Below are 18699 nucleotides of genomic sequence, written 5' to 3'. Positions count from 1 at the left end.
CACTAAGAAAATCACAAATAAAAATGCACCGATGTATCTAAACACACCAAGTCAATATCTATATAACCAACACATAAATATTCTTCTTACAACATAAAAAGATAATAGATATTGTGCACATCAAGTCAGTATCCACAAATTACAGATAACTATTCTTCCTGAGGGTGACAACTGATTGGTGATTCTTTGTAAAGGAGGCTTCCATCTTAAAGGAGCCACTGGAGGCTTTGGGAACTTTGCAACATCCTTCTTGGTTGTCCGATCCTCTCACCATTTAATTGATTCTCCAGTTCTCTTACCTGAATAAAATAAAACAAAATAATATGTTATAAGGCATCTTAAAGGGTACCATGCCATTTGGTTAAACTCGCACCTTTGGTTCATCAGGAGGATCATATTGGCCAATCCAGTCCTATGACCAATCAACAAGATGTGGCATTAAGATTAGACAATGCATGAATATAAAAACAAATTTTAACTTACCACAGCAGGAATATCAAGTCCACGAGCAGCAACATTAGTGCAGAGCAGTATATACCCTTTTCGGCTTTGCAGAACTCAAAGAATGTACTAGTTCGTTTCTGCTGCTTCTGCTTTCCATGGATATCGAGACAATCTACATGAATGTATCTGAGAAGCTCAGAATGGTACTTGACCGAATTGCATGAGGAGAAGAAGACCGCTATCTTCTTCGAATGGTTCCTCTTAAGAAAAGCATACAAGACCAGAAACCTTTTATTACTAGGCACGACACAATAGCCCTGCTGTAACCCTTCAACGGTCACCTGAGAAAGATGAATTCGTGTCAACCTTGCTATTGATGAAACAACCTAGTAAAAACAATGATAAAATAAATTTGGAGATTACCTTCGACCTTCCATCATCAACACCTACATATACAGGCTTTTCCTTAAATGACAAGTTCGCAAAATCCTCAACCTACAATTTTTTTTTATAAGTTAAAGAAAATGAAAACCCAAATGATTATGAATAGTAGTTAGAAAGAAATAGAAACCTGCTTAGTTTGGGTAGCTGTAAATAGAGCAGTTTGCCTTGTCTGTGTATTAGGGAGTGATCCTGTCCGAATCGTTGAACCAAAGGACGCTGGGCACGTGGCACGCTCCTAGTCGATGAAGTGAATCTCCGGCTGGTCGAACGAAGCTCCGGCGATCCTGCACAAAAGTTTAGCCGGGAAGGGGTTCCCGGCGACGACCCTCCGACGCTCAAGTCAGGTAAGTGGTGGAAAAAGTGGCTGCCAAGCTTGTATCATGCGTACCTTTGGCGAAGCAATAGCCTCTTTATATAGGACGGAGAAGGAACTAATGCACGCCCACCGAGGTGCATATGTGCCAGCAACCCATACCCCGGTATGCACTTGTCAGAGAGCTTACCTGACACCATACTGCTACAGTCCGAGCGTGTTCTTCGATGGGACAACAGGACCCCCCGTTGTCAGACTAGAAGTATGGCATAGCCATACGACTTGACGGCTGTCAGAAGATGTCCCCGTCTTTTACCCACCGTCTGACCGGGACGCCCGACCTGCCGGGCGGGCGAAGAACGTCGTCCGGATGGCCTTAATTCTTTGCGAAGGCCGAGCGGCACATCCTTCTGCTCGGTCATTATGCACTGCTTCATTTGAGCGTCGGAACCCTGGTCCCTACCAGGGTGCCTTTTACTATCAGATTTCCCTTTCTTCCGAGTCTGGTCGGCTCGTCCTTTTCCGGCGAGCCACTGGACCCTTTGACCTCCCCTCAGCGTTGACTCCTTTTTATGGGGTTCCAGATTTTTACCGCCGGATCACTTGCCTTCCTCTCGAGTCTAGTCGAAGGAGGCAAAGTCCGACTGACTGGACTGCCGATCTGCCCGAACAATGATCATTGCATTAGGCCGCTCAGCCAGGCATAAGGATGCTTATCCGTGCGGCGATATCTGTCCGTTCGGCGATACTTTGTCCATGCCTTGTATTTTCTTGGAATCGACGTCCGTTGTTCTCCCACACTACCCGTCACGTGCTCTGCGCACGGTAAGGGGAGCTCATTAAATGTGGCTAGTAACCGGCTGACACGTGGCGATCGTGTATTTGTCAGAGTATGGAGGTTGCGTCACTTCCGATGGGACAATCGCCGTTTGAAATGGACGATCAGATGACAACCTCGATAGCGACGACCTGGATCGGACGGTGGAGATCGCTCCCGGGAGGCGATATAAGGCCCTTGACTCTGTTTCCGCCGCATTTCATCTTCTTCGTTTCCAGACTCCTGTCGTTCCTCCTTTCGCCGGCGACCTTGTGCTCAGGCTTTCCGGCGATCACACGGCTTCTTCCGATCATCTCCCTCGCTTGTAAGACCCTTTTTCTCGCTCCAGACACATTCTTCTTTCTGTTAATCATCCTTTTCAGTCGGGTTTCCTCCCTTGCTTGAACCCTCCTCTTCTATCCCGCATTCTGGCCTTTCGATCATGACCAGTACCTCACAGTCAACTGGCGATACTCCGGGTCTTTGGTACTCGAACATGGAAATTCGGTTCGACGAGGAAGACGCCTTGCGCCTCACTCGAGCATATGACCTACCGATCGACCATCAAATAGTGTTAGCCACACCTTCCGATCGGCCTCACGACCCTCCGCCCGGCACTGTTGTTTTCTTCCGGGACTAATTCCTGGCCGGACTACGTTTTCCACCTCACAAGTTTTTCTTAGAAGTTTGCAACTATTTCCGCATTCCGCTCGGCCAGGTAGTTCCCAACTCTATTAGGTTGCTGAGCGGAGTGGTAGTTTTGTTCAAACTGAACGGCATTCCCTTAACCCCAAAAATCTTCCACTACTTCTACTATCCCAAGCAAGCCGAGTGGGGAACCTTTGTTTTCCAATATAGGATAGGCTTCATCCTTTTCGATAATATGCTGAGCTCCAACAAACATTGGAAGGAGCATTTTTTCTATATACGCTTTCCCGAGCGGCCCACTTTCCGCACCAAGTGGCAGACGGCTATGCCCGCGCAACCGGAGCTCGGCAAGTTTAGAGGCGACGCGGACTATCTCCATGCAGCCGAACAGCTAGTCGGTCAGCGCTATCATATTGACAAGATGCTCCTCCCGGGAGTAATGCATATATTCGGCTTGTCTTCTACTCCAGCCGATCTGCCTTGTAGCATGAGTAAGCTCCCGCATCTTCCCCTTTATTTTGTTCTAACTGATTTATTTTCTGCTTATGCAGCTAAGGTCATGTGGCGTGCCAGAGCTACCGAGAAAGTCAAATTGAAGGCCGCTCGGATTGAGGCGGTGACGAGTAAGGAGGCAGCCGAACGGGGCCTTGCTTCGGCTGATCCGGCCGGCAAAGAAGGTGAGGGGATGCCAACGGTCCCTGAAGCCTCGGACGCCCCTGCCCCTCATGATGAGGCCGCTGGCAATATAGAACCTACGACCGAAGCTGAAGTGGAGGGCCGTTCGGCCGAGGATGTGCCGCTACGCACTCGGAAACGGAGGCGACCGGAATCCGCACCTGCCTCTACACTTGAGGAGCCACAACCTGAGTGGGGTGCAGATGCGCCGGTGCTGTCCGGAACAGTTTCCCTCGAGAGCACCCCGACCCCTCAGGATTCTCCGAGGGCCAGCTTGGAGGTGCCGCCGTCCAGCCCTTCAAGGACTCGACGACGTATCAGGCGTTTAGGCGAGCTACCCTCCTCTTCTGCTGGTGGGCCGTCTCAGAGCGGGCCTAGCGGCCAGAATTTACTTAAAACCGTTTTGCGCCCCCCTTCGGAGCCGGTGTTTCCTGAGCAGATGATCACCCTGACGGGCCCTCTCGCACAAGCTTGGATAGATGCTCGGAGTCGGATAGCCAAGTTGACTCCCGGGCAGCTCGGCGACAGCAACCTTCAATCAGCCACCGGGGTATACCTCCTCCCCCCTCTTCTCTCTTCTATTTGAAGTTTTTTAACCTGTCTACGTTTGCTAGCAGAACTGGGTGGAGCAGATCGCCATCAGCGATCGGTTGGCCGAACTGGAGGAGGAACTGAAGCAACAAAAAGCAGCGGGGGACACCAGGCAGTCAACGGCCGCTCTAGAGAAAGCCAAAAAATCGTTGGAAGCCGAACGGAAACGAGCTACTGATTTGGCGAGCAAGGTCGTTCGGCTTGAAACGATGATTAAACAACGAGACAAGGAGATCAAGACGGCGACCACTCGGAAGCAACAAGCCATCAACGATATGGACCACATGAAGGTGGAGATCCGGGGGCTGGAGCAACGCATCAAGGACCTGGATGCTCTGCTGGCCACCGAGAAGGAGAGCCGCTCGGCTGATCTCCAAAGATTCGATGGAGACTTGAAGGATCTCCAAGCTGCTAGCGACGCTACCCATGCCGCGCTCAAAGAATATCAAGAGGGGGAGTCAGCCCGCTCGGATGAAGTGAGGAAGGCGTTCCTCCGCTCGGAAGACTTCAGAGAGAAGTTTACCGACAAGATATCCTTCACGTTCGAGGAGGCAATCAAGGCGGCGGTGGGCTATCTGAAGACCAAAGGTCACCTGCCTGCCGATCTGTCCATCCCCCCCGAGGATCTAGCGGGTGTGATGGACACCATCCCCGACGCTCTTTTTGATTTTGACGTGTGAGGAGAGCTTTTATAAACTTCTTTGTATTCCCGCCGTTCGGCCCTACTTATCGCTGTAGTGACCTTTTTTGGTTTGCATAATAGATAATTTTCTGTTCCTCTCATCTTTTATGTTGGCCAGGCATTTTTTCCCCCATCGCGACTAAGTGTTCTTTAAAACTCTCCCGCTCGGTACCTTGCTATACCAGGCAAGCGAATTGTCTTCAATGTATTTCATAATGCAACTGAGTAGCCGTTCGGCGCACGGACATCGCTCGTTCAGTTGCTCGCATTTTTAATTCCGATTAACCATCTTTTGCTTCGCGCCTCACCTCAGGGGTTTTTGCTGGATTTTCACAAGGTCTTCCGCTCAGGCATTTAGAGACGCCGGCTCGATATTTAACGTCGGAGCTCGACGACGCGGATATTTATAGCCGGCCGGCTCTCGATCTTTAACGACGGGCTCGTCAATTATTTATAGACGCCGGCTCGTCTCGATATTTAACGTCGAGCTCGACGGAGCGGATATTTATAGCCGGTCGGCTCTCGATCTTTAACGACGGGCTCGTCGACCTCCGCTCGGATATTTATAGACGCCGGCTCGTCTCGATATTTAACGCCGGAGCTCGACGGCGGATATTATAGCCGGTCGGGTCTCGATTTTAACGACGGGCTCGCCGACCGTCCGCCGGATTATTTATGACGCCTCCTCGATATTTAACGCCGGAGCTCGACGCGGATATTTATAGCCGGTCGCGCGGCTTTAACGACGGGGCTCGTCGACTCGTCCGCTCGGATTATTTATAGACGCTGCGTCTCGATATTTAACGTCGGAGCTCGACGGCCGTTATAGGCTACCTGGCTCTCGATCTTTAACGACGGGCTCGTCGACTGTCCCGCTCGGATTATTTATAGACGCCGCTCGTCTCGATATTTAACGCCGGAGCTCGACGCGGATATTTATAGCCGGTCGGCGCTGTTTAACGTCTGGGCTAGACGGGCTTCCAGCCTAACTCCTTACCAGGTCGAGCGACCTTGGCCTTCACAACTTATCTCGTGCTTGAACAGGTTTTATGCCCGGCTGAACGGCACGGGTCATTTTGCTTGCGCATCTAAATGCATGCCCCTCCCGGCCGATCGGTTCAAGGGGCCTTCGCTATTCGGGCGCACGGCTCGGATAATCCATATGCCCCTTTCACCCAGCGTGGAGAACGTACTCCTGGCCGAACGGCTCAGGGTCTGCTTCGTCGAGCATTTTGGCTCGGATAATTTACCTCCGTCCGAACGGGACGGGGCCTTCGATTCTTGTTGACAATGCCTTATATCTGTTCTCTTGATTCTTCATTTCCGCATTTCCAGTATTCAGTCGAAAAAAAGTACACAGGGTGATTTACAGTGATACACCTTTCACCCCGCCCGGTAAGGCTGGAGATGGTTCGCGCTCCACGGTCTATCTAGCTGCCGACCGTCCTCGTCTTCCAAATAATACGCGCCCGAGCGGAGCTTTTCGATGATTTTGAAGGGACCTGCCCACGGAGCTTCAAGCTTGCCGACGTCGCCGACCGGCTTGACTTTCTTCCAGACAAGATCGCCGACCTGGAATGATCTGGGAATGACGCGCCGGTTGTAGTTTTGCTTCATCCGCTGACGGTATGCCATCAGCCGAACGGACGCCTTTGCCCTCTCCTCTTCTACCAAATCCAGCTCCATGTTCCTCCTTTCGGCGTTGTCATCATTGTAGCTCTGGATCCGGGCGGACTCGACGCCGACTTCAACCGGAATGACGGCCTCACCTCCGTATACCAAATGGAACGGTGTGACTCCTGTCCCTTCTTTTGGCGTCGTTCGGATGGCCCACAAGACGCTCGGCACTTCATCCGGCCAACTCCCTCCCAAATGGTCGAGCTGAGCGCGCAGAATACGAAGAATTTCCCGGTTGGCGACTTCAGCTTGACCGTTGCTCTGAGGATAGGCCACGGACGTGAAATGTTGCTCAATGCTGTAGCTTTTGCACCAATCCTCTAACATCTTCCCTGTGAACTGCCGTCCGTTGTCGGACACTAGTCGGCGAGGGATGCCGAACCGACAAATGATGTGTTGCCAGATGAATTTTTTGACCATTTGTTCAGTGATCTCTGCTAGCGGCTCGGCCTCCACCCACTTGGAGAAATAGTCTACCGCCACTAGTAAGAATTTCCTCTGTCCGGTCGCCATCGGAAATGGACCCACAATATCCATTCCCCATTGATCGAACGGACATGAGACGATTGATGCCTTCATCTCCTCTGCCGGTCGATGAGAGAAGTTGTGATACTTCTGGCACGAAAGGCAGGTAGCTACTGTCCGAGCGGCATCTGTTTGTAAAGTTGGCCAAAAGTATCCGGCCAAGAGGATCTTCTTGGCCAACGAGCGCCCGCCCGGATGACCCCCGCATGATCCTTGATGTACTTCCTGGAGGATGTAAGCTGAGTCCTCCGAGCATACACATTTCAGCAAAGGGCGCGAGAAAGCTTTCTTGTAAAGCTGATCTCCGATGAGTGTAAACCGACCGGCTCTTCTTCTGAGGAGCCGGGCTGCATATTCATCGGATGGTGTGGTGCCCGAACGGAGGAATTCTATAATAGGCGTCCTCCAGTCACTTGGAAACGTGAGGCCTTGCATCCGGTCGACATGCGCCACCAGCAGTATTTTTTCAATTGGTTGCTGAATGGCGACCGGCGTTATTGAGCTTGCGAGTTTGGCTAACTCATCGGCCGCCTGGTTCTCCGCTCGGGAATCTGAATAAGCATCTCTCGGAAAGTAGCTTTGAGTTTTTCAAAGGCCTCAGCGTAGAGTTTAAGCCGAACGCAGTTGATTTCAAAGGTGCCGGAAAGTTGCTGAGCGGCCAACTGTGAATCCGAATAAAGTGTCACCCGACCGGCTCCCACATGCCGTGCTGCCTGCAATCCGGCTATAAGGGCCTCATACTCTGCTTCATTGTTAGTAGCTTTGTAATCTAGCCGGACGGATAGGTGCATCTTTTCTCCCTGAGGTGAGAGTAGTAATACTCCGATCCCACTTCCGAGCCGAGTGGAGGATCCATCCACATATATTCTCCACATAGCTTTCGGCTCTGGCCTTTACACTTCGGTCACAAAATCAGCCAAGGATTGGGCTTTGATCACCGAGCGGGGCTGATATTGGATGTCAAATTCACTTAACTCTGTCGTCCACTTGATAAGCCGTCCGGCGCTTCTGGATTCAACAGTACTCTTCCGAGTGGACTGTTCGTCCGGACAATGATCGTGTGAGCCAAGAAATACGGTCGAAGGCGCCGAGCGGCTAGAACCAAAGCAAAGGCCAACTTCTCGAGCCCGGTGTAACGAGATTCAGCATCTTTTAAAATGTGGCTTAGAAAATACACCGGCTGCTCTTCACTGCTTGCCCTCACAAGTGCTGAGCCTACAGCATGCTCAGTTGACGACAAATAAATATAAAGAGACTCACCCCCGATCGGCTTGGCTAGCACTGGCAGAGAATTAAGATATGTCTTCAATTCTCCGAACGCTCGATCACATTCTTCGTCCCACTGGAACTTAGTAGCCTTGCGCAGGATCTAGAAGAATGGAAGGCTCCGGTCGGCGATTTTGGAGATGAATCTGGACAAAGCAGTTATCCGACCGGTCAACCTCTGCACTTCTCTTGTATTTCTTGGGGGCGGCATGTCTTGCAGAGCTTTCACCTTGCTAGGATTTGCTTCGATTCCCCGTTCGGTCACTATGTACCCCAAGAAATGCCCTCCTTTTGCTCCGAACAGGCACTTCTGGGGATTTAGCTTGACTCCATATTTGCGCAGCGTTCGGAAGGTTTCTTCCATGTCCTTGAAAAGATCGGCCGCTCGGACGGATTTGATAAGAATGTCGTCCACATAGACTTCCAGATTACGCCCAATCTGCTCCTTGAATACTTTGTTCATCAAGCGTTGATAGGTGACGGCATCACATTATAGCAATATGTGCCGTCGGCCGTTACGAAGCTTACTTTTTCTTGATCTTCCCGGGCGAGCGGCACTTGATGATATCCTTGATAGGCGTCAAGCATGCAAATTAATTCGCAGCCGGCCGTAGAGTCCACCAACTGATCTATCCTGGGCAGGGGATAAAAATCTTTGGGGCATGCTTTGTTTAAGTCCCGAAAGTCGATGCAGACTCTCCACTTGCCGCCCGGCTTGGAGACCAATACTACGTTGGCCAGCCAGCTTGGGAACTGCACCTCGCGTATGTGGCCGGCCTCCTTTTTCTCTGCTTCACTGGCCGAGCATCCGGCCGGACATGCAACTCATGCTGCGCTAGGTTCGGCGAAATTCCGGGCAACTCATGTGTCGACCAGACGAAGACATCATGATTTCGTTGGAGGCATTGGATCAGTTCCTCCTTCTGCTCCTCCTCCAGATCAGAGGTGATAAAAGTCGTGGCCTCCGATCGGGTCGGATGGATCTGAACCTCCTCCTTTTCATCATAAATTAAAGCAGGAGGTTTCTCAGTTATGGCATGCACCTCGATTCGGGGCGCCTTCCGAGCGGAATTAGCTTCTGCTCTGACCATTTCGATGTAACATCGCCGAGCTACTAGCTGGTCTCCTCGTACTTCTCCCACTTTGTCCTCCACGGGGAACTTGATCTTCTGATGGAAGGTTGAGACGACCGCTCGGAATTCACTGAGCGCCGGTCGTCCCAAAATGACGTTGTAGGATGAGGGGGAGTCGACCACCACGAAATTTATGGTCCTGGTCCTCCTGAGCGGCTCCTCTCCCAGCGAAGTAGCCAGCCGGATCTGTCCAACCGGCTGGACCTCGTTGCCCGTAAACCCATAGAGCAGGGTTGTCATGGGCAGCAGCTCGGCTTGATCAATTTGCAGCTGATCGAACGGCTTCTTGAATATGATGTTGACCGAGCTCCCTGTGTCAACGAATATGCAGTGAATAGTGTAATTTGCTATTACTGCTTTAATGAGCAGAGCGTCGTCGTGGGGCACGTCAACTCCTTCTAAGTCCCCGGGTCCAAAAGTGATTTCCGGTCCACTCACCCGCTCCTGGCTGCAACCGACTGCGTGGATCTGGAGCTGCCGGACGCCCGCCTTTCTGGCTCGGTTGGAGTCTCCTCCGGTCGATTCTATTTTCCTCCTCCCGAGTGGACGGTCGGGACCTTTCTCTAGACGCCCGGCGATTCTCCTGTCTTGGGGATCGGTGCCGATCGGGCGTCTGGTGATGTTGCCTCTCGGTGCGGGTTCGGTCAGCTTCATGGGTCCTTTGTCTCCTGTCGATGGGAGGAGACCGTCGTTCGGCTTTCCTGGGAACAGGATTAGCCACGAAGGGAAGACTTCGATAATCCCTCGTGTTGTGCGTATCCGTCTGGTGGAAGGAGCAGAACATAGGGGTCCACCTCTTCTTTGGTTTGGGCCGAGCGGCAGCCACTTCTTGTACGTGCGATCTGGCGTGGAGGGATCGAATTGCTTCGGCCCTCGGTCCTTTGGGTGGCTGCTGAGCGGCGTGCTGTTTCCGCTCGGCATGAATAAGTGCCCGCTCGGTAGGAGTTTCCTTTTTCCGGGCGGCTTGCGCTTCTTCCACGTTTATGTATTCGTTGGCCTGATGTAACATATGATCATAATCTCGGGGCGGCTTTCGGATCAGCAACCGGAAGAAGTCCCCATCCACAAGGCCCTGAGTGAAGGCATTCATCATCGTCTCTGATGTGGCCGTTGGGATATCCATCGCCACTTGGTTGAATCGCTGGATGTAAGCTCGAAGCGATTCTCTCGACTCTTGCTTGATGGCAAATAAGCTGACACTTGTCTTCTGATAACGCCGACTGCTAGCAAAGTGGTGGAGGAAGGCCGTTCGGAAGTCCTTAAAGCTAGCGATGGATCCGTCCGGCAGCCTCCGAAACCACCGTTGAGCCGATCCCGAGAGAGTTGTAAGGAAGAAGTGACACTTTACTCCATCTGTATATTGATGGAGTGTAGCTGTGTTATCAAACTTACCCAGATGATCATCCGGGTCCGTTGTACTCGCCGATCGTCGGGGGCACATAGTGCTTGGGTAGAGGGTCTCGTAGAATAGCCTCCGAGAATTGGCGATTGATCCGCTCGGGAGATGAGTCCGCCCGGGGAGCTTTCCCTTTTCTGTCATCCCGCCTTGGCATTTCGAGCTGGTGCGGCTTCAGGGGTGCGAAATAAGGCCCGGTGGAATGCAACGGTGGCTGGAGGTGCTTCCGCTCGGCCGCCCGACGCAGATGTTGCTTGTTGCTCCGGCCGTTCGGCCGCTGCTTTCTGTTTTTGTTCTACAAGTTTGGCGGCCCTTATCTCGACTAGAGCTTCGAGTTCTTCCGTCGAAAGCGCCACCGTGTGTTATCGTCCAGCCTCGTCCATCGTTCTTGTTCAGATGCAGGTGCGTTCCCACAGACGGCGCCAATTTGATCCTGTCCGAATCGTTGAACCAAAGGACGCTGGGCACGTGGCACGCTCCTAGTCGATGAAGTGAATCTCCGGCTGGTCGAACGAAGCTCCGGCGATCCTGCACAAAAGTCTAGCCGGGAAGGGGTTCCCGGCGACGACCCTCCGACGCTCAAGTCAGGTAAGTGGTGGAAAAAGTGGCTGCCAAGCTTGTATCATGCGTACCTTTGGCGAAGCAATAGCCTCTTTATATAGGACGGAGAAGGAACTAATGCACGCCCACCGAGGTGCATATGTGTCAGCAACCCATACCCCGGTATGCACTTGTCAGAGAGCTTACCTGACACCATACTGCTACAGTCCGAGCGTGTTCTTCGATGGGACAGCAGGACCCCCCGTTGTCAGACTAGAAGTATGGCATAGCCATACGACTTGACGGCTGTCAGAAGATGTCCCCGTCTTTTACCCACCGTATGACCGGGACGCCCGACCTGCCGGGCGGGCGAAGAACGTCGTCCGGACGGCCTTAATTCTTTGCGACGGCCGGGCGGCACATCCTTCTGCTCGGTCATTATGCACTGCTTCATTTGAGCGTCGGAACCCTGGTCCCTACCAGGGTGCCTTTTACTATCAGATTTTCCTTTCTTCCGAGTCCGGTCGGCTCGTCCTTTTCCGGCGAGCCACTGGACCCTTTGACCTCCCCTCAGCGTTGACTCCTTTTTATGGGGTTCCGGATTTTTACCGCCGGATCAGGGAGTGAATGTGATAATTATAAAACATGATGCCGACTTTGCAACACTCCTGTAATAACTATAAACCGAAGGGAACTAAATAGCATACCTTTGGCAGCTGCTTAAATATTTGCTCCATGTCTTCCTCAAAGTTAGCCTCCAATATTCGGTCGGCTTCATCGATTATAAGAAACTACATTTGGTGCACCAACACCCAAAATTAGTATCTCAATGTTAAACAAAGGAACATATGAAAATAATTATTGATCTCGTGGTTAGGATTAAACATGCTAGCAAATAATCATTAGCATGGATATGCGATAAGATGAAACACGCAACTAGTTGGAGAACATAAGTAGAGCTCATTAAAGCAAAAAAGAAAAGAAACAACAGATCTTTTAGTAAAAGGAACTCAATGAGTACTGAGGGCATTCAATGGAAAGATATATAATTTCAGTATGCAACCACTTCAAACTACATCCAGTCACCTCCACTTTGCCATTCTAGTATCTTTCTCAATATGGCTAGCATGCTGTGCTGTGCTTAGTTACATTCAATTTCCAAAAACAAATTTCAATAGAACAATGATAAATGAGATTTTCAAAAAACTCTGCTGCCTAAAAATACAATACCAGAGTTCTGTGTGCTAAAAGAAAGAACAATTCCTCAATCCAATAGTCAACGGTTAAGGTATTGTTTAAATCAGTTCCTCACTACTTTTTCTGCTATCATTCCATATAATTGCATAATTTATCAAAACATAAATGACCAGGAACCAAAACACTGAAAACAAGAATAAGCCAATAATTTAGATACATGGGATCAAATGCTTTACAAAAATAAACCATTTACCATAATTTTACTTATTTGCTCAGCTTTTTTGATCTACAAATTTGAAATAATCTGTTATACGGCAACTGATTTGAAAGAAGCTAAATATAGTGATGCATGGTGTATAGTAGATTATTATGATTTTTCTTGGAATATATAAAATAATTTATTCACACTATCTTCAAAAAGATTCTACTTATATTAACATAATAAATTTTCAAAAGAATAAAATGAAAGATTCTTCCTTCATTCTTAAACCTCGTAAATCTAAGCAACATGGAGGAGGCATGATTATAATTAAACTTCCACATAATCAATAGATGTGAATTCACATTCTGTGATCCGAATACATTAACACTAATTTATTGAAAGGTTCATTAAACATGAGATTGAAAAGGAACATGAATTCTTCCAAAAAAAAAAAACAATGCTCCAGCTCAAAGGAGGTGCAAAATGTGGGCTAGAGAGCACCTAGAACCTTGGCCTGCATATTCCTTGACCTCTTAGATATAACTACAATCTTGGTAAAAATTAAACAAAATCAAAGCAAAAGGAATAATATTTATCCAACTCCAAGGCATCAAAAGAAAATCAGAATATCAATGGAAGAAGTAACACATGAACAATAGAACAATGTCATAACCAATTCCAAGGAAGCCCGCATATTACTATAATGGCCTCAAGTAACTAACATGAATGACTGACGATATACCGACATCAATTAAACAAAAGATATGGCAAAAAATATCTGGACGTGTACAAGAATAATCTTGCAAATTTTAAAAAATTGAAAAGTGTCAGAAAGATCAGCATGTACCTGTTAAAGCAAATGTGCCACCAAGCACGACACATAGCCGAGTTAGGAAATGAAGAAAACTACGTCGTTCTTCTCTTATTGTCACCGTAATAGGTGACAGATCATACAAGAAGAAAACAGCTGTTCAAAGGAAAAGGGAAAAATGGGGTTAAAATTCTACCCAAAAAAAAAAACAAATCATTTTGTATGTTAAATCAGTATGACGCTTGAGACATTGACCTGGCCATGACCTATCAAAGTCACGCATTGGCACAAAGTATTCTGTGACAGAAAACTGGTTTGTAGGCAACACTTCTTTAGAGAGGTATCTGTATTCCGTTGGAACAATCTGCATTGAATTACCAATTAACCTCTTTCTTGTCTTGTAGAAGGAAAAGGTAGTACTACAAGATTGAATCTAAAGACAATCGAAAACTAGTGTTCTGCAGATTATATTAATTAAAAGAGCAAAATAAAAAAGGTTATAGATCACTACACAAACTGTGTAGAAAATAAGATGTGGCTAGAGTTTGACAAAATCATAACAGACTAAGTAGTAATGTAAACGCCAGGACGTGAGGTTTAACAGTATATATTTATCTCACTACAGGGAGAGTAAATTTCTTAGTTGAAATCACAGAAAAATACAAGTAAATGAGTGCTACTTTTGCTAATGCAGGTTAATCCAATAAATGAAACCAAAAACGGTAGGTTGAAAAACCAAAAGATAAAATTTTTGTTTAATGAGATATAAGAAAAGCCTCAGATGTCAAGAAAAAAAAACATCGTAGTACAATCCTGCAATTAGATGAAAGGGCAGAAACAACCTTTATATAATACTTGAACGTTCCACTTGTATCATCTAGTATCCTGGCAGTTCCATCAAGAGGATTATGGATCCTTGGATACTTTGGTCCAAAAGACAAATCGTGAATCACATGACTTACATTCACCTTTTTTGCTCCTCTAAAAATCTGTGCAGGAAGAATATAAAATGATGAGGTAATTGTACAAACCAGTATACCATTGTAACTTCAGACAAGTAATAAATTTAGCCATGTAAGTTGCCATATTCATTAAGTGCTTTGGGATACCAGAGAAACAAAATTTACGTTAAGAACATGTAAAATAATTAAAATAGGAACAATAATTAAAATTGAATTGTTAATCACATCAAAAGGTCCAAACCAATTCAAGTTTATCCAGTACTGCATATAATACAAATAATCATTTAAGTAATCTTAATCGTGAAATCTTTGTAAACATGAATTGCTAAAATTCAATAACCACCTAAATAAAACGGAGGAGCTTTAAAAAAAAGGCAAATCTACCAAAAAAAGGAAAATATCTTTGTTTATGTAAAGTAGATACTTTTAATTCCACATTTCTTGCATGCTTGGTTGCTTTCATCTACTGGAAATTGACAAAGCAGAATCAATCAAATGAGAAGGTAAGCAGAAAATATTTTGTAGCAAATAGTTGCTTACATGATCAAGAAGTGGAGATATTGCACAAGCATTCACTGGATGTTCTATCACATACGTCTGCAGAGACAATGAAGACAAGAGGGTGATTTTCAGTCCAGGGAGGTGAGAGTATTTATGTAATTAGCATAGCACACTACAAACAGACAAGACGCTATGGTGTAATTTCTTATTTCACTTTTTCTTATGAAGTTATAGTCGAAACACATGAACTTATGTTCAATATCCTTAAAAGCATAGCAAAAAATCTACTCCTGGACAAAAAACCCTAATTGTCCCTCCAAAAAAAATGAAGCAGAAGCAAAACCAATCAAAGATTTGTACCTCTGACCTGAGAAGCGAAGTCAAAACCAAGAATAAAAGTAAATACTAAAAAATATTAATAGATCTACACCATCACCTTAATTTAACAAGCTTTAAACCCCTCAAAAGAAAGTCTAGCCATCAAAACAACCAGCGCGAAGAAATTCCAACAAGGAACTCAAAAATCCCAACAGATCTAGCCCAGAGCCGACCGATTTCCTCCAAGAAAACACTAAGAAACAAGCTAAGCATACAAGGATCAACGAGGGATCACCTCCACGTTTGACGAGAGCCGCCATGAGTGCAGACGACGAAGGAGCAGCCCCGAGGAGCCAAATCCGAGCACCAGCAGCGAAAACAACAATGGAATCAAGACGATTTCTGGGGAAAAGGCCGCCGAGGAATCAACGGAGAAACCAGAAAGCATGAGGAGAAGAAACCCTAAGAGATGGAGCAACTCACGAGAGGGCAAAGACGGAAGGGAGAGGAGAAGAGAAGGGTAAAGAGGATATGGATGTGGTCGTTTTGGAAAGCGGGGCATTCCGCAGACCTCACAAGGGAGTCGTGTGTTGATCCTGATCAGGAGAGGAAGGGGCGTCGATCTAGGAAGGGGAAGGACGGCGCGATCTAGGAAGAGGAAGGTTTAGGTTTGGAGGGAAGAGGGAAGTGTTGTAAATTTTGGTTAAGTATTGGTGGAAAAATTAAAATATTTTATTTATCATAGACACCGAGTTTTAAAAACCGCTGTTAAAATCGGTGTCTATTAACGAAAAAAAGGCGCTCATAGACATCGGCTAAAAAACCGATGTCTATGAGCGAAAATCTGCGCTCATAGACATCGGTTTTTGGAAAAACTGGTGTAAAATATTCAAAGACATCAATTTTTGCTTAAAACCGCTGTTGTTCCACCGATGTCTATGAGGGTTTTTCTTGTAGTGGTGATTCTTTTATTTCAACAAATAAATATTTACAAAAGCTAGACTTTTAGTATACACTCTAACAGATGTACTACTAGGTGCCACTCATGTTCGTTCTATAATTAAGTAGTTAATTATGGGTGACCAAAATAAAATAGGAACCTATTGGGTCACACACACACTAACGAGTCTCTAAAAGGCGTAAAATAAGTTAAAGAATAGGATTCTTAAATCAAGAGATAAATGTTTGGTTAGGCCATACATAAGACAAATATGAAAATATTTGTCATGATGGAAGCATGGAAGGGCTACATATATTATGGTAGAGTTGAACAATATTTGGTTTAATCATGAATTAGTCATGAACCAACTTGGTTTAGTTGTGAACGAAACCAAGGGGTTAATGGGCTAATTTTTGATTAAAAGATAATGAGTTAGATTTGAGTTTTCTAATCCAACTCATTAAAGAGGATTATATATAGATGTAATTAGGAGAGAATTAGACACAAGTTTCATTATTTAGTTGATTGGCCTTTGGAAAACCCAATCCTCCTCTCCCTCTCCTCTCTCTCCCTCTTGTTGCAGTGACCACCGCAAGGGAGAAAAACTCTCCCTTGTGTGCTTCTCTTCTTCTTCCTCTTGGTCCCTCTTCTTCGCTTATGGCTAGTAACTTCCAAAGGAAAGAATTATACTTAAGGAATTATCTTGCGGAGCTCAGGGTGGATATGAATAGAGGCGAGGTTCGACAACGTCGCTACAGTTGATGTCCTTCTCATTATAGGTCATCCGTAAGGTATACATAGCGTAAATTTACTTCCCATAAAATTTTAATTATGTGATCATAGTTGGCATGTTGTATCCTTATATGCATGTGTTGTGTGTGTGATATAATAATAAAGAATTATTATTATTTTATTTTTCACTGCGCATGCTTATGAAACATGTTATAGCACACACCTGTATCGGCATATCCCAACATTCGCTCCTTGAAGAGATGTTGGCAATCTGGAGTAGCTTTTTTCCTACTTCCTTGTTATCCTTTGGCCCTCCTTTTGAGTTCTTGTAAAAATTTCATAGTATGAATAAATGTTTTCTCATTCAGTTAGTATTGTGTCTTGCCTTAATTGCTTAAGTGTGTCCGAGTCATTTTCCTCCCACTCGGCTATGTATAGAATTTCCTTCCTGAGGTTTTTTGAGTACGATTCATTCCATCTTTGCTCTGTTGATTTATCACACTCTATTTAACGTTGTTAACTTGTGCTATATTTTAAAACTCCCAAGTAGCAGTCGAGTGGTGCATCGCTATAGGAGACAAGCATTGGCAATCGATTCATTTGGATTGAGCATCTTCCCCTTTATACACTTTCATGCGGAGCTCTTTCACCCTTATATGTTACCCCCGGTCAGATCATTAGTATCCAACACTTTGTGTTTTTATGATGTTCAATAGGTTTTATGGATACCGCTCGATTGTTAAATTTATACACAAGGATTTATAGTTGTTGCTCAACTATTATATTTGTAGACAAGGGTTTATAGTCACCGCTCGACTGTCGAATTCATACACAAAGGTTATAGTCACCTCTTGACTATTGATATTCTTTGACTCAATGGTTTATAGTCACCGCTTGACTATTGATATTCTTTGACTTAAGGGTTTATAGTCACCGCTCGACTGTTGATTTTTCCTTCACAAGGGTTTATGGTCGTCACTCGATTATTGATGGCACAGACTCAAGGGTTAATAGCTACCGCTCGGCTATTGATTTCTCCTTCACAAGGGGTTTATTATTGATTACTCGACTGTTGATGGTGTAGACAAGGATTTATAGTCACCACTCAACTTTTAATGACATAGACTCAAGGGTTTATAGCTGTCACTCGGCTGTTGATGGTGTAGACAAGGGTTTATAGCCGTCGCTCAACTGTTGATGGTGTAGACAAGGGTTTATAGCCACCGTTCGACTGTTGATGGCATAGACAAGGGTTTATAGTTGCCGCTCAACTTTTGATGACGTAGACTCAAGGGTTTGTAGCCATCACTTGGCTATTGATTTTTTCTTCCCAAGGGTTTATAGTCGCTGCTCTACTATTGATGGCTTAGACAAGGGTTTATAGTCGTTACTCGACTTTTAACTTGGCCGAATGACACAAGAGTCTGAGACACTTGTGATTTTCATTTATCATTCCCCTGCAATTACAGGATATATGTTTATACAAGTGTATCTAAATTTCACCACACACCTCTCATCCGACCCTATAGGGTTGGAGGTGGTTTTCACTCCAGGGTCGCATGAGCTTTCTTCCATCTTCATCTTACAGATAGTAAGCTCCCGAGTAGAGCTTCTGGATAACTTTGTAGGGTCCTCCCCACGGGGCTTCTAATTTGGTGACATCGTCGACTGACTTTACTTTTTTCCATACCAAGTCGTCGACTTGGAATGACCTATGGATTACCCTCCGGTTGTAGCTCTGCTTTATGCGCTGCTTGTACACCATGAGCCGAATGACGATCTTATCCCATACTTTAACTACCAAGTCGAGTTCCATGAGTCTTCGTTCTACGTTTCCATTGTCATAGAGTTGCACACTATTAAACTCTACTCTAACTTCCACTGA

The 18699-nt window shown here is 46.3% G+C and overlaps 1 long non-coding RNA gene and 1 pseudogene across 1 annotated transcript; both read right to left on the bottom strand.

Moving 5' to 3' along the window:
* Positions 1 to 361: 361 nt before the first annotated feature.
* LOC122038304 lies at positions 362 to 794 on the bottom strand (annotated as a pseudogene).
* Positions 795 to 13427: 12633 nt separating this feature from the next.
* LOC122056218 lies at positions 13428 to 14293 on the bottom strand. Its single transcript, XR_006133074.1, has 3 exons — positions 14204 to 14293; positions 13617 to 13725; positions 13428 to 13517 (listed from the first exon to the last, which is right to left on the bottom strand). It is a non-coding gene; the product is annotated as an uncharacterized LOC122056218 (long non-coding RNA).
* Between the last annotated feature and the right edge of the window lie 4406 nt (positions 14294 to 18699).

The sequence above is a fragment of the Zingiber officinale genome, chromosome 1B (assembly GCF_018446385.1).
Source record: "Zingiber officinale cultivar Zhangliang chromosome 1B, Zo_v1.1, whole genome shotgun sequence".
NCBI lineage: Eukaryota > Viridiplantae > Streptophyta > Magnoliopsida > Zingiberales > Zingiberaceae > Zingiber > Zingiber officinale.
The sequence above is the reverse complement of the archived record's forward strand: the minus strand, read 5'-3'. Positions and strand labels throughout refer to the sequence as shown.